Source organism: Arachis hypogaea, chromosome 1 (genome assembly GCF_003086295.3).
Source record: "Arachis hypogaea cultivar Tifrunner chromosome 1, arahy.Tifrunner.gnm2.J5K5, whole genome shotgun sequence".
In the NCBI taxonomy this organism is placed as follows: domain Eukaryota; kingdom Viridiplantae; phylum Streptophyta; class Magnoliopsida; order Fabales; family Fabaceae; genus Arachis; species Arachis hypogaea.
The window spans coordinates 12,249,587-12,270,640 of NC_092036.1; the positions used below are offsets into that span (position 1 = coordinate 12,249,587).

The window sequence follows — 21,054 nt, forward strand, 5'->3', positions numbered from 1 at the left end:
AACTGCATAGCAAAAATTAACTTGATCACCATATATGAATTAATATTTTTGCAAATAATTAAACTAATAATGTTTAGTTATCACAAGTGTTAATTTAGAGTTTTCCAAACTCATCAATCTCCCCCTTGATGACAAATATTATTAAAATTGAAATTGAAAGAAATTTAAGATTGAGTAAAGAATACTCCCTTTGAACTTTTGAATTTCTCCCCCTTTCAAATTGTCACATGACTCCCCCTTAATATATGCCATTTTTACCAAGGGAAGCACTAACCTGTAACATGTTAATCAAGCTTCAAGTAACAGTGTTATTTAGAAAATTCATTATATGATGCTAAATGCTTGATTTATGAGCAGAGAGATTGATAATCAAAACTCATTTGATATCATAAATTGATTTTTTGCTCAAACTCTAATCAACCAAAAAAATTTTGAACATAAATTGCTGTTTTAAAATATTTTCCAATCAAATCAGAGAAACATACTTATGGTAAGAAAATATTTTTTAACCACATCATGATCACAGCAATTTTCACATTTATTTCCATACTCAATGCTTAAAGGAACTGCTAAAAATAACTTATTCTACAAACATGTTTACCAAGATGAATCAGAATATTCCTATTCCACTGGTAGCAAGCATATTCATCAAGATAAGACTTTCACAAGAATCAATTAACAACTAGGCAGCCATAATATCAAAACAAATGCATCACAATCATAATCAACCAAGCATTATTAGTGTGCTTTATCAAGCATTAGGTGATTCCTTTTAACAAGGGTGATCATGAACTCTCAAAAGAGAGTTTCATCCCCTGTTTTCCATTTTCAATTTTCAGCACTTTCTCCCCCTTTTGTCATCAAAGGGGCACCTGCAAAAAGAGTTTGACACAGGAAACATAATATGCAAAATATAACTAAGCAAAACAGAGTATCACAGAGTATCACAAAGTATCAAACCTAGCAAAACATAATATCAAATTGAGCCTACTTAAGCCAATATCCTAAACTAAACAGAGAATTAATCATCAGATAGATGAAAGTCAGATTCTTCAGCCCCGTCCTCACTTGCATCTCCCAATTCCTTCTTCAAATTTTCTAACATCAAACTGACCCTGTCCTTGCATCTCATCCAAGCTCTTTCACTTTCATATGCCAGTTTGCGTGCCGCTTTGTGAGATTGGACCATGAATTCGGACATAGTTGAAAATTTGGTAAGAATTTCTTTAATGGACTCGGTTGTTTTGGATGACTCAGGTCTGTTCTCATAGTCACTCTCCGAAGCCATGGATTTCTTGCTCTTGGTTCCTTTAACAGCTCCACCTCCTTTGACCATTGACACTTTGTTTTCTACTGCCTCATTCAAAAGGTCAACTTTAAAAAATTCAAAGATACTGGTTAAGAACATACCATAGGGAAGATTTGCCTTTTTGGTGCTCTTTACCGAGTTCCACATATGGCGGATCATAAGATAACCAAAAGAAATAGGAGCAGAGGTAACAAGTGCAAATAAGATGAGAGAGTCAGAATATGTTACTCTATTGTGAGAGCCGCTTTGAGGGGTCAAGATGTGGGTGATGATCCTGTGCAGTAGCGAGTTGACGGGACCAAGGGCTTTATGGGTAGGGGTAGTGCCATCCAAACCACGGAGATTTGCACAGATGTGTTGAAGAACAACCCTATAAGTAACTCCGACTTGAGCATCCCATTTTTCGGCCATGTATGCTTTCGGCCCTTCATATTTGTACCCCAACACTGTCCCAATAGTTCCAGTATCAAGAGTGATGTGAACCCTTTTCACATATGAGTGGATGGTGCCATCAATGAGTCTCATGTTGGCATAGAATTCTCGGACTAAGCTAGGGTAAAATGGTTTTTGAATGTGAAGTAATGGAGTCTATTGAAGCAATTCAAACAGAGGTGATACATTTATTCCTTTGTTGGAGAGATTGTCAAGGTTGACAAGATAGGTTAGACAGAGATGACGCCTATCTAGAACATCTTTGTGTTATTCATATGAGGCGCAGGAGTTGAATTTGGCAGGGTCATAGTGGGAGTGTAGTTTGCTGAACTTGTTCTTGAATTCCATGGATTCCAAGTTCGCAGGTTCGGTGGTGTCGTGCAGTGCAAAACCGTCAGTCTTCTGAGTAATCTTTCCTGGAGTGGCCTTCTTGGGTGATGAATGCGGTGGTGATGGAATAGAGGATGTTTGTGATTCTTCTTCCTCCTCAGGCTCCTTTCCTTTCTTCCTTCTTGAAGAAGTTTTCTTGGCTATGACTTTTCCTCTCATGGTGTCTGTGTGTTTGGAAGGAGGTGAGGGAGAAGATGATGTTGTGGAGTGAATGTGTATATGTGTATGAGATTGGGGTGTGGACGGCTTTTTAGAAAGGAAAATCCGTTCGCTTTTCTTAGGAGCAGTTTTCTTTTTCATGGTAGTGAAAATGGAGAAGTGGAATATGAGGAGGTTGAGTAGGAACCGAATAGAGTGGGGGAAGAGGGAAGATAGGGATGCATTAAATGTGGATTGGAGAGAGATGGTGGAGGAAGTTAATGACCATCAAGAGCACAGTTATTAACCAGGAGGTTTCAAAGAATTTGAAAAAGTGGTTTCTTTAAATCAAGAGATTAATTGAAAGGAAAGATTTGATTTGACACTATGCCTCTTTCAACTAGATTTGATAAGACCACAAAAAGATTTTGATTTTCAAAGAATGATGAACTAACAAAACGGTCATGGTGGGGTCAAAGAGATTTGGTATGGCCCACGAAAATTAATTTCTGCGCAGCTTCCCCCTAGATCACGTCTCTTCCTTCATTCTTATTTTTATCTCATTCATTCCTACGAGACAAAACATGGCAGAATCAAAATTTCACAAATTATCAACAGAAAAAAGATCAATCATTCCCAAGCTTTTTCTTAATAAACAGAATCTGTCTTCACAGAGGGGTTTTATAAAAATGTCAGCAAGTTGATCTTCATATTTTATAAATTTAATATCAATAGTACCCTTTTGCACCTGTTCTCTAATAAAATGATATTTGATCTCAATGTGCTTTGTTCTTGAGTGCAAAACAGGATTTTTTGAAATATTTATAGCACTCATGTTATCACAAAATAGTGGTATACTATTGATCTTTAATTTGTAATCTTCCAACTACGTTTTTAACCAAATTAATTGTGAGCAACATGCAGAAGCGGATATGTATTCAGCTTCAGCTGTGGATAGAGCTACTGTGGCTTGTTTTTGCTTGACCACATGTTGAGTGAGCTTCCAAGGAAGCAACACATGCTGGAGGTGCTCCTTCTATCCACTCTATCTCCCGCATAATCTGCATCACAAAACCCTACTGCACAAAAATCATCAGATTTTGGAAACCACAAGCCATAATCACATATTCCCTTAATGTATCTAATGATGCGTTTAACGGCTGCAAGATGAGATTTTTTTGGGTGAGATTGAAATCTTGAACATACACTACACTTTGAACAATATCCGTTTTAGAGGATGTAAGATACATTAGTGAACCAATCATTCCTCTATACCGTGTTTCATCCACATCTTTGCCATCATCATCTTTTTCAAGTTTAGTGTTTGGATGCATTGGTGTTCCTATTGGTTTAGAGTTTTCTAGGCCAAACTTTTTCATAAGTTCTTTTGCATACTTTCCTTGGTGAATAAAAGTACCACTAGGAGTTTGTTTAATTTGGAGACCAAGAAAGAAAGTTAGCTCTCCCATTAAACTCATCTCAAACTCACTAGTCATGAGTTTTCCAAACTCTTCACACAAGGACTCATTGGCTGACCCAAACACAATATCATCCACATAAACTTGAACTAGAAGTATATCATCATTAGATGCTTTAATGAATAAAGTTGTGTCGGTGGTACCCCTTTGAAATTCATTTTCCAATAAGAAGGCACTAAGCCTTTCATACCAAGCCCTTGGAGCTTGCCTAAGGCCATAAAGAGCCTTTGAAAGTTTGAAAACATGATTTGAAAAATCTTTATGTTCAAAACCGGGGGATTGTGCCACATACACTTCTCTATCAATGAAGCCATTAAGGAAAGCAAATTTTACATCCATTTGAAACATTTTAAATCGCTTGTGGGTAGCATAGGCAAGAAGCAACCTAATTGCTTCCATTCTAGCTACCGGAGCAAAAGACTCATCAAAATCTATACCCTCTTCTTGATCGTAACCTTGGGCCACTAATCTAGCCTTGTTACGAACAACTTGTCCATCCTCACCTAGTTTATTTTTAAACACCCACTTAGTACCCGTAACTTTCTTACCATCCGGATGAGATACTAGTGTCCAAACCTCATTCTTGTCAAATTGAGCAAGCTCCTCTTGCATGGCTTTCACCCATGATGGATCTTCAAGAGCTTGTTTGACATTGTTGGGCTCTATTTGTGACAAGAGTACAAGATTGCTTGGTTCGGATTGTCTTTTGGTTGAGGATCTTGTCGTCACACCTTGAGAGGGATCTCCAATGATAAAGTCATGAGGATAACCCCTTATAGACTTCCATTCTCTAGGCTTCCTTTGAGGTGTTGAGCTTTGATGAGCTTCTGTGGGCCTCACTGTTTCAGTTTCTCTTGCTGGCTCAGGAGACAAAATGGAAATGTCTCCTCCATTCTGACGAGACAAAACTGGACTGGCAGATTCTTCATTTTGGGCAGACTTGGGATTTTCTTTGCTTGTTTCAGCTTCTTCACAATCTGAATCATTATCTATCACAGTACTGGAAATTATATTAGAATCACAAAAAGTAACATGTATGGATTTCTCTATGGTTCTATGTTCTTTGAGATAAATCCTATAGGCCTTGCTAGTGGTAAAGTATCCAACAAACATTCCTTCATAAGATTTTAGATCAAATTTGCCAAGATTTTCTTTGTTGTTAAGCACAAAATATTTGCATCCAAAAACATGAAAGTACTTAATATTTGGAGGGGTTCCTTTCCATAGCTCATAAGGAGTTCTTTTCAACCCTTTTCTAATTATTGTCCTATTCAAAATATAACATGCTGTATTTACAGCTTCAGCCCATAGAAATTTAGGAACCTCATTCTCACATAACATAGCCCTAGTCATTTCTTGAAGGCTTCTATTCCTTCTTTCAACAACCACATTTTGTTGAGGTGTTCTAGGACATAAAAAATTATGAGTTATTCCAAAGTCATCACAGAATTTTTCAAAGTGTTGGTTTTCAAATTCTTTTCCGTGATCACTTCTCAAATTGGCCACTTTTAAATCTTTTTCATTTTGAATTTTCTTGCAAAGAGTTGAGAAAGCATGGAAAGCATCATTTTTATGAGCAAGAAAAAGTACCCAACCAAATCTAGAGTAATCATCTACCACTACCAAACCATAGTGTTTACCTCCTAGACTTTGAGTTCTTGTTGGACTAAAAAGATCAATGTGTAACATCTCTAATGGCCTTTTGGTTGAAATTCCATCTTTTGGTTTAAAAGAGGATTTAACTTGTTTGCCTAATTGACAAGCATTACAAGTAAGATCCTTATCAAATTTGATTTTAGGAATTCTTCTAACCAGATTTTTCTTTACTAGCTTAGAAATTTGGTACATGCTAGCATGACCCAACTTTCTATGCCATAGCCATTTTTCAGATTCAAGAGAAGTAAAACATGTTACATTTTGTTCTTTCAAGTCCTCAAGAGTTAATCCATACACATTGTTGAATCTTTTAGCTTCAAAAAGAATATCCCCAGTTTTTTCACAAACAACCAAACACACAAACTTTCTAAAAATGACTTCAAAACCCAAGTCACATAATTGGCTTACACTAAGTAAATTATATTTCAAACCATTTACAAGAAGAACATCATTTATACAAGATGAAAAGCTTTTACCAACTTTTCCAATGGCCACTATCTTTTCTTTACCATCATCACCGAAAGTGACAAGTCATCCATCATATTCATCAAGCTTTATGAAAAAGGTTGTCTTTCCGGTCATATGCCTAGAGCATCTGCTGTCCATGTACCACATATTTTCCTTCATCTTGGATGCTAGGCATACCTACAAAATGAGCTCAAGTGAACTCAGGTATCCAAATTTTCTTGGATCCTTTCACGTTAAACCATCTCCTATGTCCCAAATCATTGTAATAAAAAACAATTTTGTAAACTTTATCACCAATCATTATTTCACCAAAAAAACACTGAACGGGAAAATGACCGTTTCGGTTGCATAGCCTACAAAACATTGGAGTTGCTGTTTTGTTAAAGTAGGTGGGATCTTGAAACCTTGTGTCATTAGAGGAAGAAGCTCTATTTTTAAAAGAAGGTTTCTTATCAGATTTATAGAATCCCAAACCAACTTTATCAAAGAGTGGTTTTTGACTAGCCAAAATTCGATTTAAATTTTCAGAATTTTGAATAAACTTGGCTAAGTCATTTTCAAGACTTTTAACATTTTTCATCAACTCTTCATTTTCCTGAAAACAGTTTACATATGCAACTATCGAATGATCACTTTCACAACTTCTAAGTTGAGCTTTCAACTGCTTATTTTCTTCCACAAGATCACAAGCAGTTTCGGCCTCCCTTAGCTTTTCTTTGAGAAAATTATTTTCAGCTTTAAAAATGATAATTTGTTGTTCAAGATCTTGATTATCAAGCAGAAAACATCTTATTTTTTCAGAAAGGTGATTTATCATAAGATGAAGGTCTTCAGTGTCAGGGTTTTGAAAAAATACCTAATCTATATGATTTGCCATGAGACAAGGCTGTGACTTGGTCTCAGATTCTTCATCACTGTCTGAGTCATTTTTCAAGTCTTCCCATGATGCCATCAGACCCTTCTTCTTCCCCCCTTCTTTCTTCTCCTCCTTCTTTAACTTGGGACAATCAAATTTGAAATGCCCCATTTCCTTGCAGTTGTAACAGGTTACTTTGCTAAGGTCTTTCTTCATTTTCTTGAGCTGCTGCCTTTGCCTTTGAACTTCACCATTTTCCTGAATTTTTTGGCAAACAACACAAATTCATTTTCAGAGGAGTTATCACTGGATTCATCATCCAGGGGGTTAGTTACAAAAGAAAAAGCAATTCCTTTCTTTTTTGACTCTTTTTTTCAAATAAGTATTTTCAAAAGCAAGAAGGTTTCCTCTCAAATCATCAAATGTCATGGAATCAAGGCTACTGCTCTCAGAAATAATTAAAGCTTTTGTTTTCCACTCTTTAGTGAGACATCTCAGCACTCTTCTCACAAGCACAGAATCAGAATGTGTTATTCCCATAGCATCCAAGCCAACAATGATGGTATTGAACCGTTCGAATAGTTCATCAATAGATTCTCCTTCCTTCATTGCAAACATTTCATACTCTCTGTTTAACATGTCTATCCGAGTCTTCCTTACAATGGTGGTTCCTTCATGAGTGATTTGAAGTTTGTCCCAGATTTCCTTTGCCGTTGTGCATCGTGATACCCGTTTGTATTCCTCAAAGCTGATAGCACAGTTGAGTAGATTTACAGCCTTGGCATTTAGCTCAACCTTCTTTCTATCTTCCTCGGTCCAGCTAGCTTCTGGTTTAAGTGTGACTACTCCTTCAGCACTTGTGTTAGTTGGAAATTGAGGAACCTCTAGGATGATCTTTCAAAGCTTGTAGTCTACTGCTTGCACAAAGATTTTCATTCTTTCCTTCCAATAGGTATAGTTTTTCCCATTGAAAAGAGGCGGTCTATTACTTGACTGTCTTTCTGTAAGGTTGTAGGACACCAGATTTGAGCCACTGCTTTCTGCCATGTAGATCTTTTCTCCAAGCTGCAAAGCTTGATCTCTTTGAGACCAATCTCTGATACCAATTGATGATTTTCAGTGGCTAAGAGAAGGGGAGGTTGAATCTTAGCCCCTTTTTTGCTTGATTACACTTGCTGGTCTTTGAGGAGACTTTTTGATTTTTTGTCTCGTCCTTGGCCACGAGACTTTTATTTTTGTCTCGTCACTTGGCACGAGATATTTTTTCAGTTTTAGCTCCTGTGCAATAGAAACAGAAATGGAGTATAAGAGAGAGAAAATTACACCCAGATATATTCTAGTTCAGCTGCTAAGTGCAGTGCAGGCTACATCCAGTTTCCATCACAACAGTGAAGGAATTTCACTATAATCTCCTTGATTACAAACTGTAAAGTGCTAACCCAACTTACAAGGAGATTCCCACAGAATCATGAAACTTACAAGGAGATTCCCACAGAATCATGAAACACAACATAGATTAACAAAGGAACTCTAAAGACATCTATGGCTTTTTCTTTTAATTTTGCACTCTCTGCCTTTTTTCGCTCTATGGCTTTTTCATACAAACCTTACTGTTTGTCTTTTTCTATGAGACTCAATACATGACAAAATTAAACAGAAAAATACAAAACAGAATACATTGAAGGAGAAGAAAATCTGTAAGCTTAGGTAGCTATGAGAATTCTGTGCCTTGCACTCTCACTGCTTACTTCTAACTCCTTGAATCAAACCGTGGCTGTTCACCCTTTTTATAGAAGAGGGAAGCCTCCACAGTTGAAACAAAAACCAAGCTTAACTTCTTTTTCTTCACACATAACCGGTTCGGCCAGAGCGAGAGAAGAGGTAACTCATGCAAAACCCAACATGCAAATACCTCTAGTTCTTCCTTGGTCATCAGACTTCATCAATCCAAGCGCTCCATCCTTGGCTTGCTCTCCAAGATAAATTTCTGGCCCTTGATGCTTCATGATGATGATGGCTTCATCTGCTCCAATCTCTGCCTTTTCCATCACGTAGCCACCTTAGCTATCTTCTGTGGTGGTTGAGCAAAATCAAAGACAAGCCATGCCTCGAAGGATCTTCACCTTGCTGGCCGAAATCTTCTTCAACCATTTTTGGTATGGAGAAGCTAAGATCGCATCACAAAATCTTTCCACAAGTGATAAGAATCTCAGCCACAGCATATTTTTTGTTTTCTTTTTCTTGCCATCATTGAGATGGTCTTGTAGCGTGCTCTTCCTTCATTTCGGTAGCTAAGTTTTGCTTCCATAGTTTGCTGTGTAATAACCGAATAAGAGAAGGAAAGTGATGAGAGAGAAGAGAAAATGTGAAGAAAAGCAATCAAGTGTGTTTGAATAAATTAATTAAAATGAGTTGCTTTTACTTCCCTTGCTAGAGTGGCGTGTAGCATTAAACATATCAATCATGTCACTCATATTCTCTCTCTCATTTATGTTTTCAATGCTACCAAGTTAATTTTTGAAATCCATCCTTAATGAGAAATAGAATCCGTGGGAAGGCACAAGGCAAATGATAACATTTGCTTTCCTAATGGATTTTTTTGGATCAAGCATTAGATCACTTAGCATAGATCATAGTTGGGCTTTGGAGCAATGAGATTCATTCTGGTCCAATAAAAAATAATTCAGCTCCAATAATCAGAGCACTTTTGTATTAATGTTGAAGGTTTTTATAAAGCATTTGGGCTTGCAACATTTTCTTTTATTTTCGGTCCAATGCTAAGACTGCATAGCAAAAATTAACTTGATCACCATATATGAATTAATATTTTTGTAAATAATTAAATTAATAATATTTAGTCATCACAAGTGTTAATTTAGAGTTTTCCAAACTCATCATAAACAAATAACAATAAGAATATGTATGATATACAACATGACATACATATATTTAGCGACTTTTATTTTTTATGTTTTAGATGCCTAAGCCTACTTAATTTTCTAATAATAGAAAACTACTGTTTATTTAAGACAATTTCAATTATTACTTTTTTAGTTTCAATTGCACAATTTCAGATGTGCTGAAAAATAACAAAAAAAATTGATCATACATTGGTCTTGTATGGACATATCAGTGTGCTAAGAATGTTATCTTAGTTTTTTTTTTAATTTTTAAAAATTATTAAAAAATAATTAAATGGATGAATAGAATTGCTTATATAGGAATATTTGTTTTAAGATGTTAAATCCACCTATCATGAATATTGAGCACTTACGTGTACAAAAATGTTTCTCATCCATTTCTTCAGCATTACTTGCTTCAATTACCAATGCTTCAAGATTAGGAAAACTACCAAAAGCAGGAGATGGATGTAGCCTCTTGACATATGAGAATTTTTGTCTCGCAAAATTGCTCAATGAACTAATACTCCCTTCCATACGTCAATCACAACTAATTAACAAAATCAATATTTATATCTCATTAGAATCTCGAGAGAATTGAACATGCTTACCTCTTATAGTGTGATAACTTCGCCTCTTTCTCATTAAGTAGTCCCTAAAGCTCTGCCAATTTAATATTGAGATTCAAGATATCTCTTTTGAGTAGGTTGATGGCATTAATCTCTAAACTGGTCTTCAGCAGTGCAGGTAGCTATGATTTTTATGAAGGCATGGCAACAAAAATTACTGACAAAGTGAATGCATTCGAAAAACTTTTAACAAAAACATCTTACTTGAAAGTATGCCCAAAATAAAGGTCTTAGTTACCACTTACCAATACTTGAAAATACTCTCAAAATAACTCAGCTTGCACTACTTCTGAAAGGTAAGCCTCCTCTAAACCAAAATAATGCACAACACTAAAACCGTGAAAAAAAACCAACAAAAGAAAAGGAATATTACAATATTTTTCAAAAATAGTTAAAATACTTTCACTTACCAACATAAGTTTTCTCCAAAACTTTCAACTATGAATCAATCTTCATTTTGTGCTTGATCTATTTCTCACCCTTCACTGGCTTCTCCTTCCCCTCCTCTTCTTCCAAACCACTCTATCTTCCACTTGCCACCATCTTCTCTTTCCTTTGCCAGACACTCTTCTAACAGCAGCATTGACCTTTTTGTATCTTCTCTGCCAAAACATTATTACCATAATCACACACACAACAAAAGACACAAAGAAACTTTGGACTTCGTTGAAAATCCATTCAATCAGTTTTGTTGTTTATTTTTAATTTTGAAATATTATGATTACAGGGCACAATTTGTTATTAAATCGCACATAAGGAAATTGCACCAAGAAATTTTTTCTTCCCCTCATGTATTTGTATTCTCCCATCCGCTGTCGTATAATTGGATTTTTGAAAATTTTAACTTTCAATTTAATCAAAAATACTTGTATTAATAAAAAGTTAATTAAAAGACAAACTTAATATATTTGGTAAATCAAATTTAGACACTGAGTTTTTGAAGAGCTTCATTAACATATACATGATCTCTTTAGGCATCATTTTGACTATGAACAATTTTTATTTTTTATATTGTTTGGAAACTTTGAATGGATTGTTACAAATTAATCTAGCTATCTATAAACTTGCATTAATATTATTTTGTAGAATCAAACAGATGTCTAAAGAAGTACAAAAAAGAAAACAAAAAAAAGGAGAGAAACAAATCAATCCTAATGTAAGAGATATATAATTAAAAGGCTAGTTAATACAATGTCTTATAGTCTTTAAGATTTCTTCGTACAAAATCACATATAAAATCATATTCTCTCTATATATAAATTTATTTTTTCAAAAATGCTAAATAGTATCCTATCATCATGCATCATCTCAAAAGCCAAAAAGATAGAGTTTAAAACAAATGGGAAAAAATGCTCAAAATATTCCCAAAATTTGGTGGTAAATTCTAAGAGAAGTACCTTCAAGATTTGAAGAGAAAAAAGTTAGCGACTAATGTAATTTTTGTTTTTTTTATTCGAATAATTAATGTGCACTTTTATTTTTTTAAATTTAAATTAATATATCTTTTGATAGTAATGTGTATTATTTTTGCCCCTAACATAAATTTTCTGGGTTCTCACTGCTTGTAGCAAAACACTTAGCAACCCAAAGAGGTTATGAACACCAATGTTTAGAGGAAATATTCAAGTTATATGCCTATGGTGTGCATGTGTTAAGAAAAGAGGCTTGAGTAAGTATATTATTCTTAGGAGTGTCTCAACACCTAACACCTTGAAGGCTTGAACCAATTGGTTCGGGAGTATTAATTGAAAACTTACTTTAAAGAGCTGCCTTAAGACAAAATATTTAGCCTTAAATAAAGCAAGTAAAACAAATAGAAAAAAACGCTCAAAATATTCACAAGATTTGGTGGTAAATTCTAATGTTCAACTTAGTGGTTTATGTATTTTTGCAATCACAGTGGTCCATATGTTTTGATATTTAATTTTAATTATATGTTTTAAAGTTTTATCCTCCATGCTTGTAAATTAGCCACATAGTCGACATATCTGACAGAAAATGATATACTCTGTGTGCTAGACTCCATCATATGATTTACGTTTTATAAATTCATGATCCAAGATTTATGATGAAAAGATTGTTGTACTCCTACCTGAATTGGTATTTCTCGTTCCTCTCCCAAGACAGTATTTTTTTGCTACGCCAGCCTGATAATTTGACCGCCTTTTCTGACATAAATGTGCATTCTTGAAGTTTTGAGCTTTGTTTACTAAAGAGCCATGGGTAAATCAACTTATAACTGTAAAATAACATCTTGAAGCACAAATAGTAAAAATACACATAGCTTGAATACATATTTCTGTGAATTACTATGTTAAAAGAAAGTTGTTTGCTAAATTCAATTAGCTAGTAATTATCTACAACTAAACATATAAGTTAGGAAAATTATTCTTCCTCATATCTGTCTCAAGATCAATGAGATTTTTTCTCCTTCTCAAATATCATTTGTCAAGAAAAGTAGTGATTCTACTAACCACTAAATTATTGTTAGTCCAATTCAATGCACAATGTTGCTCATTAATTAGATATGAGAAAATATATTTAGTTTTCTTGATACTAATACTCCAGGTGCAAGTATAAAAAATATATTTAATTTTGAAAATACGTAGAAATAATCATAGCAGATTCTACAATTTTTTAAATGAATTTGATAAAACCTGTGGCACCATTCAAAAACTGGGATCATATGTCATGGGATACGTACTAAATGATTCACACCAATCATCTTTAGGACTAATAAGCCTGAACTCAAGTTCTATACCGTAACAAACTAAATAAGAAAAACTATGGTATCAAACCTTGGAAACAAATTACGGTAGCTAAAGGAGGACAAATCCTTTATTTGAAATCCTTAGCCTTATTCTCCTATTTGCTGTCCCTTGGCATGAGCAGTCCTTTAGTAGCTATTGTGTCATTGCTGGATCCACCCATGGGAGTGCTGATTCATCTCACATGATAATAGCATTCTTTAGGATCTTTGCATAACAATCCTCTTCATCTACCTACATGTTACCACACACCATAATCTCAGTCAATTCCATCACATTTTCCAACCACAAATCACAGCTTATCAACAATCAGCTTATATTTTTTCATTTAAATTTTGTCTAGTTTATACTTTTATAATCACATACTATAATATATCAAGTGATTTCACATACAGAAAAGAAATTAATTGTCTCAATTAGCCTCTTGAAGGGTAAAAGTTAGGTTTTCATCTTCAACAACCTTAAGAAAATAATAGAAAATGTCACTACTTACTACCAACTTGAACAAAACCTCAATATTGAACATTAAATTAAAATTAACAGATAAAATGAAACAAATAAACTTAAATAAGTGAAAATCTGATTTTAGGGGAAAATAAAAACCTTAAACACTATCCATCTCTTTCTCAACCTTGGGCTGCATTTCGTGGAATGCCCTAGCTTTCTTCTTCTCTGCTTCGATAGGAAGATGGGTTAGTAAAGATAGGTAACAAAGTATTTGGTAGATGTAAACAATTATATAAGCTTTTAAAAGAAAAATAGTGAAAATAATTCACGAAAACTCACCTGAATGTATCTTCTTTGAGACTGAGGCATGATGAAGAAGTACCAACTGTGTACAGTTAAGGCTAGTACTTTCTGCAAGTCGTACTAGGCTGAGGTAGACGGTGCCGTGTCACTAGTGCCGATACGGGGAGGAAATGAAAGTAAACACCAAATGAATCCTAAAAATTTGAATCTACTTCTTCAGAGCTGTAGAGCATAATGAGGAGTGAGAGCAAGAGAGGGATTCAAATCATGGATTTGAAAAGGAAAAAGATTCAATATTACTGGAGCTATTCTTTTTGGAAAAATTCCGCTGAACTTCAAATTTCAAATTTTACTGCTGCTGTTTTGATAAGCTACACATGTCATACAATAAAAGCTAACACTTGTCAATCATTGAACGTGCCATTTGTCGAGTAAAAAACTTACTAATATTTTTCTATTATATATTAATAGATATTAATAATATATTAATATTAATAGAATAGATTACTCTATGAAATTATACTATTGTTATTTCTAACTATGAAAATGATAATAGATGATGATAATAGTGCTTCTTTTTACAAAATTTATTATTTTATTTTTATAATTTTTAAAACACAAATAAATTTAGTTTCAGTCAAGGTTTTAAAAAATGAATCAACTGAAGCTAATAAAATTACTATAAAATTATTGTTGATTAATTTATTGGCTTGTATTTTTTTCCACCTACCATAATCTTTAAATTTATTAAAAAGAATGGTGTGGAGGTAGGGTTTGTGTAACACCCTACCATACTAAGTTTTACGCTTAAGTCGTAAAATGAAGGTGGTGTGGTATTACGACCTCTAAAAGAAAATGAGTACATATAATAGCATAAGAATTATAATATGCTAGGAGCCTTGAAGAATAGGAGAAATAAAAATCGCGAGATAAAAGCGCAACGCTCAAGGAACGAGTTAACTTGCATGCTAAGAAAATCGTAACTGTCAAACATAAGATAACAGAAGTAAGAATAGAATGCTAAAGATACAAAATAACAAGCTCCTAACTCAGCCTTCGAAGTCAAGACTGGCCGAAGAATAGTTACACATATATACATACATATCCAAAATCCAAAAGTACATATACACAATCCTGCCTCTCCATAAACCTCTAAGAGGATCAAAAAGGATAAGTTATGCGGAGAGAAAGTTAAGTACATATATATACATCACTGTACAACAAAACTATACAACAACGCTATCCAGTAATCCCTCCGCCTTAAGAGTCCAAACGCCAAACGAGATGACTCCCAACCTGCATCTGAAAAACAACAACATAATATGGAATAAGAACCAGAGGTTCTGAGTATGGTAAATGTGCCACACACATAAGATATAAGGTCCTGGGAATGCTAGAGGCAAACCTAGAACGCCGACACTCAGATTATAGAGCTTAAGGTATTAAACAGAAGTCATAAAAGGTGGTTTTCTAAGAGTATCTAAAATTGACTTAACTTAACCTTAAGTCTAAACCCCATATTGCCGTTCCTCCATACCTCCACTTCCTTCAGTATTTCACAGACAGTTAAACAGATATAAGCAAGCACAAGAAAGTTACAAATACAGTAGGTAACGACTACACATTTAACATGGCAAATACAGTTAGGCACACCCAACTAATGCACAAGCAAGTAATTCGAGTAATATGCAGATGATGCATGCCTGTCCTACGGCTGATGAGGCTCATCTGTCAGTTATCCAGTCAACCCGACAAGTCTGAATTGTACTTAGACTGTCCCCCGACGTGCATCCCCATGAGTCTATGCATAGCTTTATCTCAAATAATCAATATTGCTCAATGGGGGTAACATTCCCGGGAATTTATATAGTGTCCGATCACACTTATGTCGTAGGGTCAACAGAGTATCAAGTTTTCTACCTGGTACACGTGGTGGCAAGCCACGACACTTTATCCAGAGAATCTCGTATCTCAGATTATACAATTTCATAAGCCATATAAATAATTCAATTATAATTCATCAATATCCACATCATCTTCAATCGCATCTCATTCATCATCATACATCAATGATATTCAATCCTTATCCTTCATTATCACACCTCCCATTCCGTCCATCAATAGTTCCATTTCAAAACATAATTCATCATTTTCTAAATGAATCAAACTTAAAACATACTCATTTCCTTAATAATTCAAAAATAAACCATATAACCTTTGAATCTAAATCTTTTTAAATAATCATATAAACAAAGTCTCTAATTTTTATAAAATTTTCGGCAGCATCTCCTCTAAAACTCGGACTTTGCCACCCTTTACGGGTTCAAACCTGCATTCTTTTCAATTCAACATACCCTTCCTCATCATCATAACAATCACCACAATAAATCTATCTTAGATCAACAATTAAACTCGTACAATATTCAAATCCAACAACCAAAATTTAACTAAGAATCATAGTTCACAAATCCTAGGCTTTTAACACAAAATACCTCATATCAATAATTCACCAAATCACCAGTTAATCCACAAGCACCACCAAATATATTTGACAAAAAATTACTAAACATTAATATACACCTGCATTCTAACTTATCCTATGGTCATCTAGCCTATGTTTTCACAGAATATTATATATTAAATACAAGAAACCTAAACCATACCTTGGCCGATTTCCACGTAACAACCAAAGTAATTTATTCAAAACCAAGGCAGCCCCTTCAAAATTCAACTAATCAGCTTCCTCCAAGTTTTAATATTCACAATTTTAAGCTCCAATTATTTATTCATGACCTAATACACATTTATAACACATATATACCCAATTTAATATTCAAAGCTCAAATTTAATGAAATTAAAATAAAATTATCGTATCCTCACCTTACCCAAGCTTCACATAAGCAAGAGTGAACGTTTTTCTCAAGCTAATTGGATCCTAAAACATCAGAAATCAAAGAAATTCAACCTTCCCATTGAAAGTTTGAAAATTGGGGGAAAAGAGGGCTGAGAGTGATTAATATAATATTCCTTATTAAAAACTAATTTATTAACTAATTACTTACTAATTTAACCGGAGTTTACATCCTACCCACCTAATAAAGAATTTTGCCCTCAAAATTCAAATCTAGTTACCTGAAAAGAGATGTGGATAGTCTTTTCGCATATCTGATTCGAGCTCCCAGGTATGTTCCTCAATACCAGCTCGACTCCAAGCTACTTTTACCAATGATACTTCCTTATCGCGTAATCGTTTAATATTAGTATCATCAATTCTCACTGGAATTACTAGAAGTGTTAGATCTTCTCTTACTTGGATTGGTTCTGGTTCCAAAACATGATTCGTGTCAGGAGTATACTTCCGAAGCTGTGATACATGGAACACGTCGTGCAAATTCGAAAGATATGGCGGTAAGGCAATTCTATAAGCCATTGGCCTAATTCTCTTCAGGATCTCAAATGGTCCAATATAACGGGGATTCAGTTTCTTAGTCTTAATAGCTCTTCCCACTCCAGTGGTTGGTGTAACTTTCAGAAATACATGCTCCCCTTCCTCAAATTCCAAAGGCTTTCGCCTCTGATCCGCATAAATTTTCTGGCGGCTCTGAGCTATAAGCATTCGACTACGAATCTTCTTTATCTACTCAGTTGTTTCAGCTATCATCTCAGGCCCTAATAAACTCCTTTCTCCAGTTTTATACCAACATAACGGAGATTGACATTTCCTGCCATACAGAACCTCATATGGAGCCATTCCAATGCTCGCATGATAGCTATTATTATAAGCAAATTCTATTAATGGCATATACCCGATCCCAGCTTGCAGGCTTGTCCAAAACACAAGCCCTTAGCATATCCTCCAAGGTCTGAATAGTTCTCTCTGACTGACCATCTATCTAAAGGTGATACGCAGTACTCAAACTTAACTGAGTCCCAAATGCACGCTAAAAAGCTCCCCATAATCTTGATTTAAAGCGAGGATCCCTATCAGATATAATGGTAGAAGGCACGCCATGCAACCTGACAATCTCTTTAATATACATTCGAGCTAATTCTTCCATTGTGCAACTTATTCGGATAGGAAGAAAGTGAGCTGATTTCGTCAGTTAATCCACAACCACCCAAATAGCGTCATAACCAGATCGGGTTCTAGGCAAACCTATCACAAAATTCATTGCAATACTCTTCCATTTCCATTGTGGAATCTCCAAAGGCTGAAGGGTCCCTGATGGTCTCTGATGCTCAATCTTAACCTTCTGACACGTTAAACATTTAGATACATGTAATGCCACATCATTCTTCATCCTTGGCCACCAGAACATCGCTTTCAGATCTTGATACATTTTGGTACTCCCTGGATGAATTGAGAACCCACTCTTATGAGCTTCCTTCAAGATACTTTGTCGCAGGTCTCCAACATTAGGCACAATAATCTGGTTCTTGAACCTCCATAAACCATCTTGACCTTCTGACACTCTCCATTATTTTCCCTATTCAACTGCTGGTAATACCTTACGTAACGCTTCACTATCTCGATGAGCCTTCAGAAGTTCTAATTTAAAATCACTTGAAATCTGTAACTGACTCAAACAAAGGATTCCAGATTCTTCTCTAATTCCCAAATTCAAACCTTGAAATGCCTTTAGTAATTCTTCTTCCCGTAGCATCATCCAAGCTGCATATAAAGATTTCCGACTCAAGGCGTCCACCATAATGTTCGCTTTTTCTGGATGATAATTCAATTCAAAATCATAATCTTTCAGAAGCTCCATCCATCTCCTCTGACGCACATTCAACTCTTTCTACTCAAAAAGATACTTCAAACTCTTATGGCCTGAGAAAACATGAAACTTAACGCCATAGAGGTAGTGCCTCCAAATCTTTAAAGCAAACACAACAGCAGCAAGTTCTAAATCATGTGTCGGGTAGTTCATCTCATGCGGCCTTAACTGCCGTGAGGTGTATGCTACAACATTTTGGTGCTGCATCATAACGCACCCTAAACCCTTCAGAGATGCATCACAATACACTTCAAACGGTTCACTTGGTTCAGGTAATACCAATACAGGTGCAGTAGTCAACCTATGCTTCAATGTTTGGAAACTCTCTTCACACTCTAGAGTCCAGTCAAAAGGCGTATCCTTCCTAGTCAATTTAGTTAAAGGTAAGGTGAGCTGTGAAAATCCCTTAATGAATCTGCGATAATACTCCGCCAAACCTAGGAAACTTCTGATCTCTGTCACTGAAGTTGGTCGCTCCTAATTCATCACTGCTTCCACTTTAGCAGGATCCACAGCTATTCCCTGCTTACTCACCACGTAGCTGAGAAACTTTACTTCACTCTTCCAGAACTCACATTTAGATAACTTAACATATAACTTCCTGTCTCTCAGAATTTGCAATACAGTTCGCAAGTGATCAGCATGTTCCTCTTCAGACTTAGAATAAACAAGAATGTCATCAATGAAGACAATAACAAACTTGTCCAGATACGGTTGGAAAATCCTATTCATATAATCCATAAATACTGACGGGGCATTAGTTAATCCAAAAGACATCACCGTATATTCATAATGACCATACGTGTCCTGAAAGCAGTTTTCGGAATATCCTCGTCTCTAACCCTTATCTGATGATAACCGGATCATAGGTCAATCTTAGAAAACACACCGGCACCCTGTAACTGATCCATTAGGTCATCAATTCTAGGAAATGGATATTTGTTCTTCACAGTGATCTTATTCAATTGCCGATAATCGACACACAATCGCATACTACCATCCTTGGTCGGATAAAATGCTTACCCAACAGATATTCCAGCTGAGCCTTCAGTTCAGCCATTTCTAAAGGTAACATCCTATAAGGAGTAATTGAAATTGGACCGGATCCAGGTACCAACTTGATTGCAAATTCAACCTCTCAGTTAGGTGGGAATTCATTAATATCATCTAGAAACACATCTGAAAATTCACATACAACCGGAATCTGCTCTAAACTCTAATCATCACTTGATACTCCCGCATTTAATAACATAATACCCTGACATTCAATTCTAGAACAGTTTACTATCATAGAATTCAAATAGTAACTATTCACCACAACCGGTGCTTCTGACCCTTCCGGCATAAACTGTACTGATTTCTCAGAACAATCAAGCAAAACATGATTCTTAGATAACCAATCCAATCCCAAGATGAGATCAAGACCAGTCATAGGCAAACAAATCAAATCATGTACAAATTCACGCTGTTGCACTCGAAAGGGAACTTGTGGACACCCTATCCTAGTCATCATAGCTTCATAAGTAGCATTATATACTTTCAAATCATATACTAAAACCACCATTCTCAATCCTAATCCATGGGCCTTTTCAAATGCAATAAATGAATGAGACACTCCTGAATCAAATAAAGCATTTAGAATTTTACCAGCCATTTCACAATTACCTTTAATCAGTGTCTCAGATCCCTCAGCACCTATGGTAGAAGTGGTGTATACTCTCCCTGGCTGCTGCACCCTACCATTCTCATACTTCTTCTTCTCTGGGAAATTAGTGGCCATATGTCCGAGATGTCCACAGGAATAGCATACTCCAAGTCCTACTCTGCACGGAACTCCAGGATGATACCTTCCGCACCTCTGACAATTCAGATCCTACTGTGGCTGCTTCCCAAACCTTCTTCCTTGACTAGCATTAGTATTCAACCTTCTATAATTACCTTGGCCCTGATTCTGCTGCGAAACAAAGCCTCCACGGTTGAAATTCCTACTTCTCGGAGCAAAGTTCCTTCCTGAAGGCCTCTGAAAAGGCACCCTCAAACTCCCTTTCTCTGTTGCCGCCTTTCTCACACAATCTTCAGCAACTCTACTCTTATTCACCAATTCAGAAAACACCATGATCTCCATTGGGGCAACAAAGCTCAGAATATTACTCCGAAGACCTCCCTCATACTTAATACACTTTCATTCGGCAAAATCTTCTGGTGTCCCTTGACAGATACGAGAAAAGTGACACAACTCCTCAAACTTACTAGTATACTCAGCAACAGTCATATGTCCCTGTTTTAACTGCATTAATTCAAGTTCCTTGGCATTTCTAGCTGAATTAGGAAAGTATTTCTTATAGAATTCTGTTTGGAAAACCTCCCAAGGAATCGCAGCACCATCAGGCTGCAGGATACGTCGTGTTTCCTACCACAAATACTGAGCTTTACCTTGCAACTGATAAGTTCCAAATTCAACCCATTGCTCCTCAGGAACCTGTTGTGCCTATAAGGCCCTT

At 35.6% G+C, this 21,054-nt stretch overlaps 2 long non-coding RNA genes across 2 annotated transcripts; both read right to left on the reverse strand.

The window, feature by feature from the left end:
• Positions 1-8,346: 8,346 nt before the first annotated feature.
• Positions 8,347-10,378, reverse strand: LOC140184430 (uncharacterized). Its single transcript, XR_011881081.1, has 2 exons — positions 10,002-10,378; positions 8,347-9,041 (listed from the first exon to the last, which is right to left on the reverse strand). It is a non-coding gene; the product is annotated as an uncharacterized lncRNA (long non-coding RNA).
• Positions 10,379-10,498: 120 nt separating this feature from the next.
• Positions 10,499-12,419, reverse strand: LOC140184434 (uncharacterized). The gene is made up of 3 exons (XR_011881124.1): positions 12,349-12,419; positions 10,667-10,858; positions 10,499-10,563 (listed from the first exon to the last, which is right to left on the reverse strand). It is a non-coding gene; the product is annotated as an uncharacterized lncRNA (long non-coding RNA).
• Positions 12,420-21,054: the final 8,635 nt, after the last annotated feature.